Here is a 9,071-nt window from a genome sequence, read left to right as displayed (position 1 = left end):
CATACGTACGTGCACACTCACATGCATCCCTCAGTGTCAAGTATATTGTGTGCTGATGTGATGAGCTGGCCAGAAGTTGTGATAAATTGTGGGACAGACAGACAGACACACACACACACACACACACACACACACAGGCACACATGCTATAGCCACAATATATCTTCAGTGGTGGTAGCTCGGTTGATGGATAGCAGCTTTAGCTATGGTGGTGTGTGTGTGTGTGTGTGTGTGTGTGTGTGTTACTGTCAGCTATGACTCCAGCTGTAACTTGTAGGGTCTCTAGGATTGTTCCATAGCTCGAGTGATGAATTGTGACCAGCACGTGTGTGTACGTGTATAAGTTGTGGGGTCTGGGGGATACTTCCATAGCCACTTGATGTATAGTCTGCGGGTGGGGGTGGGTGGCCAATAGGAAAAATGCTGAGGTTCACAGTGTGCGTGTGCATGTGTGTGCGTGTGTGTGTGTGAGAGAGAGCAATATCCCATGGTAAGGAGCAAGCAACATGAGTGATGGATAGAAACCCACAGTTACATCAATCTGCTTTTCTTACTTACTCTCCCTCTCTCTCTCTCTCTCTCTCTCTCTCTCTGTCACACACACACGCACACACACAAACCTTCCCTTTCTGTCTCACACACATGCTATATCTTGCATCTCTTACTCCCGACCCTCTTGCTGCACTCCTCTCTGGCCGTGAGCGCTCACATCCACTGTGGGCTCTATTCTCTTGGCTACTGAGGTGAGTACAATACAATGATGGAGCAACACTCCTTTGGCCTCTCTTTGTCTCTATCTTGGGCTCAGCGACTAAACAGGCCATGAGGACAGGAGCACAGGGAACACAAAGTCCCCTACGTACAATGGGGAATAGGTTAGAATGAAGCTACAGAAACTTGCATGTATTCTTACAGGGGATACATCTATTATTTTCAAATCTGGTGTCAGTGAAGTTGTGGGCAGGACAGTTCAACAATGAGCTGAAACTTGCTACAAAAGTGTGGCTGATAATTCTCCCCTCTCACTGTGACACATTGATTCCACATGGTCATTTGATACATTGTTACACAAAGTGCTGCAAGGATGATCATATTTTTGTAGGCCAATCCAGAGGTTAGCATCACCCTGTTTCCCCTCAAGAAAAAAGCCAATGGGACTTTTCCATTGGCTTTTTTCTTAGCTACTGGAGATAATAAGTTTTGTGACAAACAAACGTTTGTGATATTTAAATGTTTTGTTCAGCACGATAATCTCCAATAATGAGCACCGTTTTATGATTTTTGCAGCCTAAATACAATCTTCAGATGTAAAAAGCTAATGTAAGGCTCAAAGCAAACTACTCAGTCACATGACGGGACGAGGGAACCGTAGTCTAGCAAAAAGGCTAACTAATGGAGTGGAGTGTTAACAGGAGTTAACACGTGTTTAGCTGGCTTAAAGCTAGATACAATGTGGTTGTTGTAGGCATTTTTTTTGTGGTTTGGACAGAGCTATGCCAGCTGCTTCCTTTCATTAAGGTAAGCTAGGCTAAGCACATCCTGATTGTGCTCTCAACACACGAACATGAGATTCATATGAATGAAAGGTTAGTACATTTAATACATTTCCTAAGATCTTCTTTCTTTTCTTCTCTTCTTCACCATTTGTTTTCAGAGCAAGCAGGATATCGACTAAAAGCTGTCCTTGATTCAGAACACGTAAGATAATGTTGAGTTTTCCATTTGATGTAACTGTTCAACCATTGAGAAATAATTTCCTTGGATGTCCAACCCAAACACGATGAGGCTTAAGTTAAGGTTTGAAACAAACAGGTATTGTTGTATAGTGCTGGAAAGCGTTTGCATTTTCAGAATTTGACAGACACAAAATGTAGAGTCATGTCTTGGTGGAAAAGAGCTGAAGAACCAAAAAAACCAAGCTCGTGATCTCCTCCAAGGGAAACGAAAGTGCTGTATCCTGAGGGATAAACCGCCCAAATCCCAAAATATCAACACCTGAGGAGAGTAATGCTGTAAAGCTGTCAGCTTTACCAGATTCCAAAACATTGGCTTTAACTTTTGGCTGTGCGGCCGTACAGATAGTACAGACCGTGTAACACACACTGAGCACAGCCATATCTTTTTGCACTGCAATCCAAAAGGTGGATCCTGTGGTCAGAGAGTTCAGAGAACACACACATCAGTACTCGGCTTTACAATATTAAATTATTGACATATACAACAGCTGTGTGTGTGTGTGTGTGTGTGTGTGTGGTGTATATTAAGTACTCACGTAATTTCTGGTAGCCATATGTTGTATATAAACCCTAACAGACCAGTTAGTCTCAAGAAACCTTCTCATCACTGTATAGAGTATATGAATGCCTCCTAGGGACACAGGGACATAATGAAAGAAGCAGTGGTACCTTTACATTTTGATGTATGATATCTACTGTGTATATTCATCTATGCAGTCATAATCACAGTGTAAACAGACCCTCCATCAGTCTCTGTCAGCTCAGTATCAGTGGTGGTCTCAAACGGTTACTGCACTTCGCTTTTCTAGTCTTACCAACCTTTACACTGCGAGCTGCATTCGGGGTCCAGTATCTTGTCCAGGGACACTTTTGAAAGCCTGGAATTGAACCACAGACTTTCTCATTCATGGATAACCCTTCTCTATCGCCTGAGTCACAGCCTGAACTGATATTCTGACAGGTTTGATGGTCTGCTTTATTTACACCTCTTGCTCTATGTGCAACTGTTATTCTACTTCCCTCTTCATATTAGTTTAGCTCTGTTTGTTGGACATTAGGGATTAAAATGAGATTTTGGCTTTGGAACAAGCAAATCGATTATTCATCTTGTTCGACATGAACACTCTGAATGATCTAACGGAAGAGCACCAAGCAGCCAATTACTGAGAACAAATAAAAGACAGTCAACTGGCATTATCTGGTATTTTCTCCCCAACACACTTTCCAAATAAAGCTAAATAGAAGTCCATTAACACTACAGAAATGCAGAAATAAGGTGTGGTCTGCAATTTTTTTTTGTTTGTTTGTTTTTCCTCTGTGATTGTGCTGAGTGGACTAATTACTGTGGTTAATAGGCTACAGCATTTGTGCGCTGTGTGTATGTATCAACCTAATTAATCTGACATTTGTTCTGCTTTTGCTCAGATTTCATCATCAGTTGCTGCCAAATGCTCTATTTGCAAACGGCGGTTATCCAACAGTTCGCTCCAGCCAGTCTCCACAGACACCTACAGGCCACCCAGCTGTTCAGCAACATGCGAGGACACCACAGCAACTTCCTCACAGGGGAGCTCCACAAGTGCTGACAGCAGATGGACTACTGCTAATACAGAATCCTACACCGCTACAGCTAATCAGTTGCTCCTGCTCCAACGTGTTATACCCAGCAGTCTGTAGCCTGTAGAGTCACAACAAAAAAAGTGTGCACTCAGCAAAACGTGACTGCTTTAAATGTACAGCCATTTTCTGTTGTTGAAGAAAACCCTGGAAGAGGCAAGAAGAGCTGGGGTTACTCAAGGGCAGGTGTGGGAGGGGACGGGGGATAGTTTGAAATGACAAGACAGTTAGTGAACATGGCACAGCAGGCAGAGAATGAGTGAATAAAACTGAACGAAACTGAACTGTGACGGCTTCATTGTTTGAAGAAGAAGGAAGGATGTTCGATACGTATCTCGTCATGCTGTCTGCTGTCAAGCCAAATTCCTATGTATGTGTATGGCTCAGCAAGAGTGATACCATTCCAACTTTTAATGGCAGGATAGTCAGAAATAGATGGTGAATCAATGTGCTGGAGGTAAAGACGGCTGCTGAATCCTCAAAAGGAAGAAAGCACTCTGCTTAATGCACTGCACGGACATTTTAGACAGACACCAAATTTTAACCGAATTTTGAAACCACTGGGAAAAGAAAATGCATATTAATGTGTGTTTCCATCCACTACCGTTATGGAAATATTAGTGGTTGGCTCATTGAGATAAACAGCTGGTGGCACTGATTCTCCAGTCAGGTGCCAATAAACCATTGCAGAAGAGAGAGGAGGGGGCAACACATTTTGTAATTAATTTTGTAATTTCACCCCAGTGAAACATCATGTAGAAAGCATGATGATAATATGTCATTTCTGTGTGTTTCTTGCATTAAGGTGACAGTTTCCTCATCGATCCACACACATATCTGGCTGCACTCTGGCTGACTCTTTTACAGTTTGAATGTCAACCATGAGGAGCAGAGCCTCTGTTCTTCAGCAGCCACATTAATATAATTCACAGTTGTTTTGTCTACATTTTATCTTTTACAGCTCACAAAACATGTTTGCAGCTCGTTTAGGTGCTTTGTGGCTGCACTTAAATATGATAACCTATTGTGCGTCATTTTAAAACCTGTAGTTGTTTTCACAGTACAACTATGTTTCTTCTTCTTCTTCTTCTTCAGTTTCATCTTCTCTATATGTCTCTCTCACTAATTACAAACAAGAAAAACTAGCTGTGCTTTATATGTGTGAAGACAAAGTCTAAAACTAATGATATGGAGCATTAGAAATGAAGTCAGTTGTCACTATAGGTATATTCAGCCATAGACTGTACGTTCATAAGTGAATTTCAGGGATGTGAGCCCATATAAAGATACAGGATGTGATGCAGCTGTGTGCTGTGGACATTGCAGGTAAGTCACATATGCATCATAAATTTATCCATTACGTCCGTTTCCACTGTACTTTGTTACTTTCAAACTTTTTAAGGTTATTTCAAGTGCAGATTGAACATGTACATTAAACAGGTGGATGGAAACCTATAAAATACCGGTGCGTTTTATGAGGATGATCAGAGACACACATGGACGTAGAGAGCACTACACACTGGGTCTTATCTCAATCGAAAACAAGTCTAGGATTAAGAAGTGATAACAGCAACGCATCAATTCATCACTTCCTTCAACTTAATGTAAAATGGGGTCATGAATGGTGTTTCATGGTTCATTAAGCTTGTTTTTTTCACTTCAAAACGAGATCCATTTACGTGATACATTTATTACTGTGCTTTTAATATGACATATGAGGCTTTAATCTGTCTCACTGCACATTTCACCTTGTGCTGAGGCAGCCTTTGCATTAACCTGACAACATTCAGTGTGGACCAGTGGTGTGTTGAGTTACAGAGATGCTCATAGGTCTGACCCAACACCTCCTCCAACCTGAGCAACCATACAGGTTGTTTGTTTCATCTCTCTGATACAACCCATAAGTGTGTCTCCTGAAATAGCGCCCCTAAGGCGGCAGGCGTACCAGACCTTGGTTGTCATGGACATGCGGACTGAGAGCAGCTTACCTACCTCTAATTGTGGTTTGGGTTAAAATAAGTTCTTCCTCAACATTAGACAATCTTTGTTGTCATGGTTTTTTAAAGTGCTTCATAAATAAAATTGGACTGGATGGTTACAATAGTAACAATGTGGTTAACAGTGTCGAACGGTCATGGATAAAAGAAACATAAACTGCTACTTCCACATGAGAATCAAACACCGCTCTCCTGTGTCATATTCATCCATCCACCACAACCTCCTCCTGACGTGGACTTTGTCTCTCTTTATACTACGTCACCGACACTTTCCCCTTTGCTCCTGTCATAATTACTACAACAAATAAATGTCGCCTAGCAACAAAATGTAACTATGGGTCATAATAACCTGCTGCACAGATGACCTATAGGCTTGTTTCTTTACAGTTTAGTCTTGTCTGACATAGTAAGATTGACTTGACTTGATAGACTTGTTCAGACATGAGACATTTTGAATTTTAAGTGCAGTTTAATAGATATTAAGAGATATATGCATGTTGTAGACATAAGGTGTTGTTGTTCTGTCTCTTGTTCTCCATGTTGCTCTGATGTATTCACCCTCACACGCCCTGTTTCCTGAGAGATCACGTACAAAATGAAAAAGAAAAAGTGAGAAAACCTTGCTTGTACAGACTTGCTGGTATTTTTGCCTTCCTCTGTTGAGCTATGAAGCAACTGTAATAACCTTTTATGTAAACCCAGTGGTTCTTTTACATTTCAATATCCATGGACTAGCCTGAAGTACCCCCATCTCTGTCTCTGCAGTTTTTGGAACTCAGCGCAAAAAAAAAAGTAAAACATTGCAGCATTTGATTCATGGGCATGCTCACAAAGTATTACAAGTCAAAGTAACCTTGAGCCAGATGGTATCAAACATGGAAATTAAAAATCATGAGTGATTCAGATTTTACTCTTTTTCTTTATTTATTTATTTTGTTAAACACAGAATATTTGAATATTTGGATGCAGTTTGAAAAAGAGCCAAAAGTAAAAGTGATAATTACACTCTGGTTATTGCATTTGCTTGAATTATGGTTTTACACACATGACAAAATCCTGCAGTACTGTACAGCAGAGTGCGAATTATACACCGACAATCAGGGGAGTCAACTATTTCTGCAGGGTGAAAGGGAACCCAGTACAGTGCAGACACGTGCTCAAACCAGGTAAATCTCCTCAGAATTCCTGAGTGAAAATAAAGGGTGTATATTATAAAAAAACAATGTTTAAAAGAATAACTAAACCACCACCCCAACCGAAATAATAAACTCTATATTATTATATATATTACTATATTGATGACGTAAAAAAACATATGAAAAATCAACAACAGGTATTCCTCAATTGTCTCATGACTGAGCACCAGTGTTTGCTAACATTAGATCATATATGACATTTCATTAACAGTGATTAAATGATAAGATAACTCTGGAGATGAAAGGGTGCGCTATCGGCTAGTCAACATAGCTAAACTGTAACTTAAAGCTTAAGTTAGAAACTAGCTAACATAAGCATTGATGTGTCGATACTTGACACAAGCTAATTCATCAATTCCACTGATGGAGTGAGGCAGCAGACGAGATATTAGAAATGGTACAGTCCATTATCGGGGTGCCACAAGATTCTTCCAGGCTTGAATATGGGAAATATTGTAATATTTAAAATTACAGGTAGTAATAACAGTATTAGTAAGAATATTATACAAATGTCTCAGCTACCCCAAACTGTTTTTTTTACCTCTTTTGGTGGTGTCCAAGTGTTAATCATGGGGGTCTGACCCCCCCATAATTCAAACTCTGTAGTGCTGTACGTTAATAGTGAATGCAGATCCAGGTTTGCTTTGATATTGCCCTGCAAACTGATTTTACAGGGAATAAGATAGGCTGTCATTGACTCATATAAATAATTTATTTGCAGCTTTAATTGCTTTCCTGTTTATTAGGTTTGCAGCAATTGAATCCAAATGAGAAAATTACTTAAACATTGTTCTATCTCACCATGAAATTGTATTTTTGTCTGACAGAGGTGAGTTTTTTGATGAATTCACATCATTAAAATGATTTTTTTGTTCGTTTGTTTGGTTGTTTTTTTTTTTTATGGCGATGTCAGTCAGAAACATACATGTTTATTTATTTACACCTTACATTTTTCTTTAAATATAAATAAGTCTTTATAATGGATTTAGATCGCAGTAGTGATAATATAAGAAATGGATTTTGCTGTAAACAAAGATTAGAAAGATGGATGGAAACGGGGGGGGGGGTAATACAGATATGGGAAAGTCTGAAAGTCATATAAGGAGATACTGATAAACAGCTGAACTGACAAGTAGATGGGTTTGATTCAGATTTTTTGGGTAGTTAGGGTCTGGGCAGGTTTGGTTCTCTCAGTAGGAAAAGCTGATGTAGAACAGACAATGAATGAAAGACTTTCAGACTGAAGCCTTGGGCTCGTTCATGTTTCCCCGACCAGAGGAAACATGAGAAGGTTTTTTGCCGACATGTTTTTTTCATGGTTGAATAAAAGGAGTGCTGTGCACATGCAAAGAGATACACAGGGGAACAGTGAAGCTGATGTATGTACACCTTACTGTGTACACCTACACATAGTGGCTATTCTGAAAAAAGACATATATCATAAATATGTTTTCATCTGCCTCTTTTACACACATTTTACTTAATGAAAAATGGCAGCATATGAAAATAACAGATCTGTGTGAAGCAATGTGAAGTCTGTAACCTCACATCAATAAATGTAAAACAAACATAGCACATATCCATTATGTTTGCCCAACATGTTCACACGCCCATCTCAGGCCAGGACCCCTTGGTGTCACTTTTATTGCGCTGGGTCCCCCTTTGGTGTCATTTTCAATGTGCACAGTCAATGTATTTTTTTTTTATGAGTAAAGCACTACATTTATTTATGAGAGTCAGCAGGACGTGGTTGGGGCGGATGGCAGACATACAAAGAGCAACAGAAGCACTTTGGTTAAGGTTAGGGAAATATTGTGGAGTGATTTAACACAGGAAAAGTTCACTCTGACTTTCAATGTTGTCAATTCATCAAACCACCCTGCATATTAAACAATTATGCTAAAGGGGGACCCAGTGAAGTAACACCGAAGAGTCCGGACCGAGCGTCCATATGTGACAACTTGGGTGAATGAGACTGTCTTTGTTTTCCAGGGTATTTTTGTTAGTTTAATGTTTGATAGATGAGTTGTTAGTTATGTCATGTCGTTGTCTTTCTGGAACCTGGCTGACGGATTAGATTCAGCAGTGGATGGAGACGTGTTACATTCCTTTTCTTTCTGATCTGTGATACATTTGGACAGAAACGTGATGGGTGGACTATTGCTCCAGTTTCAGGCCTTCAGTCTTATTTTGTATTATTTTTAAATCTTACTCTGACTGTAGAGTAGTAAATACTTACCACAGCTGGCTATATTCAAGTTAATGGTCTCACCTTGCCGTTTTAAACAGATAACTAGAGGCTATGGAAGAATGGAACGATAAAAACAACATTATCCTGGGTGGTTGGTGCAAACAGTAAAGCCACTCTCTCCCCCAGCCACTGCTTTCCTGTGTTTCTTCCCCAGGCTCCGTGGGATACATTGTTTTTCTCACTTCTCTATAGCTTACTCAAAGGCTATGACTAACATCAGCTGAGTTAAATCCCACTATTGACAAAATCTCCGTGCAGCATTTCCTCTCATTGG

Source organism: Seriola lalandi, unplaced genomic scaffold (assembly GCF_002814215.2).
Source record: "Seriola lalandi dorsalis isolate HSWRI2012SDOR001 ecotype SW California unplaced genomic scaffold, Sedor1 jcf7180002054933, whole genome shotgun sequence".
Lineage (NCBI taxonomy): Eukaryota > Metazoa > Chordata > Actinopteri > Carangiformes > Carangidae > Seriola > Seriola lalandi.
This window is presented reverse-complemented; position numbering follows the sequence as displayed.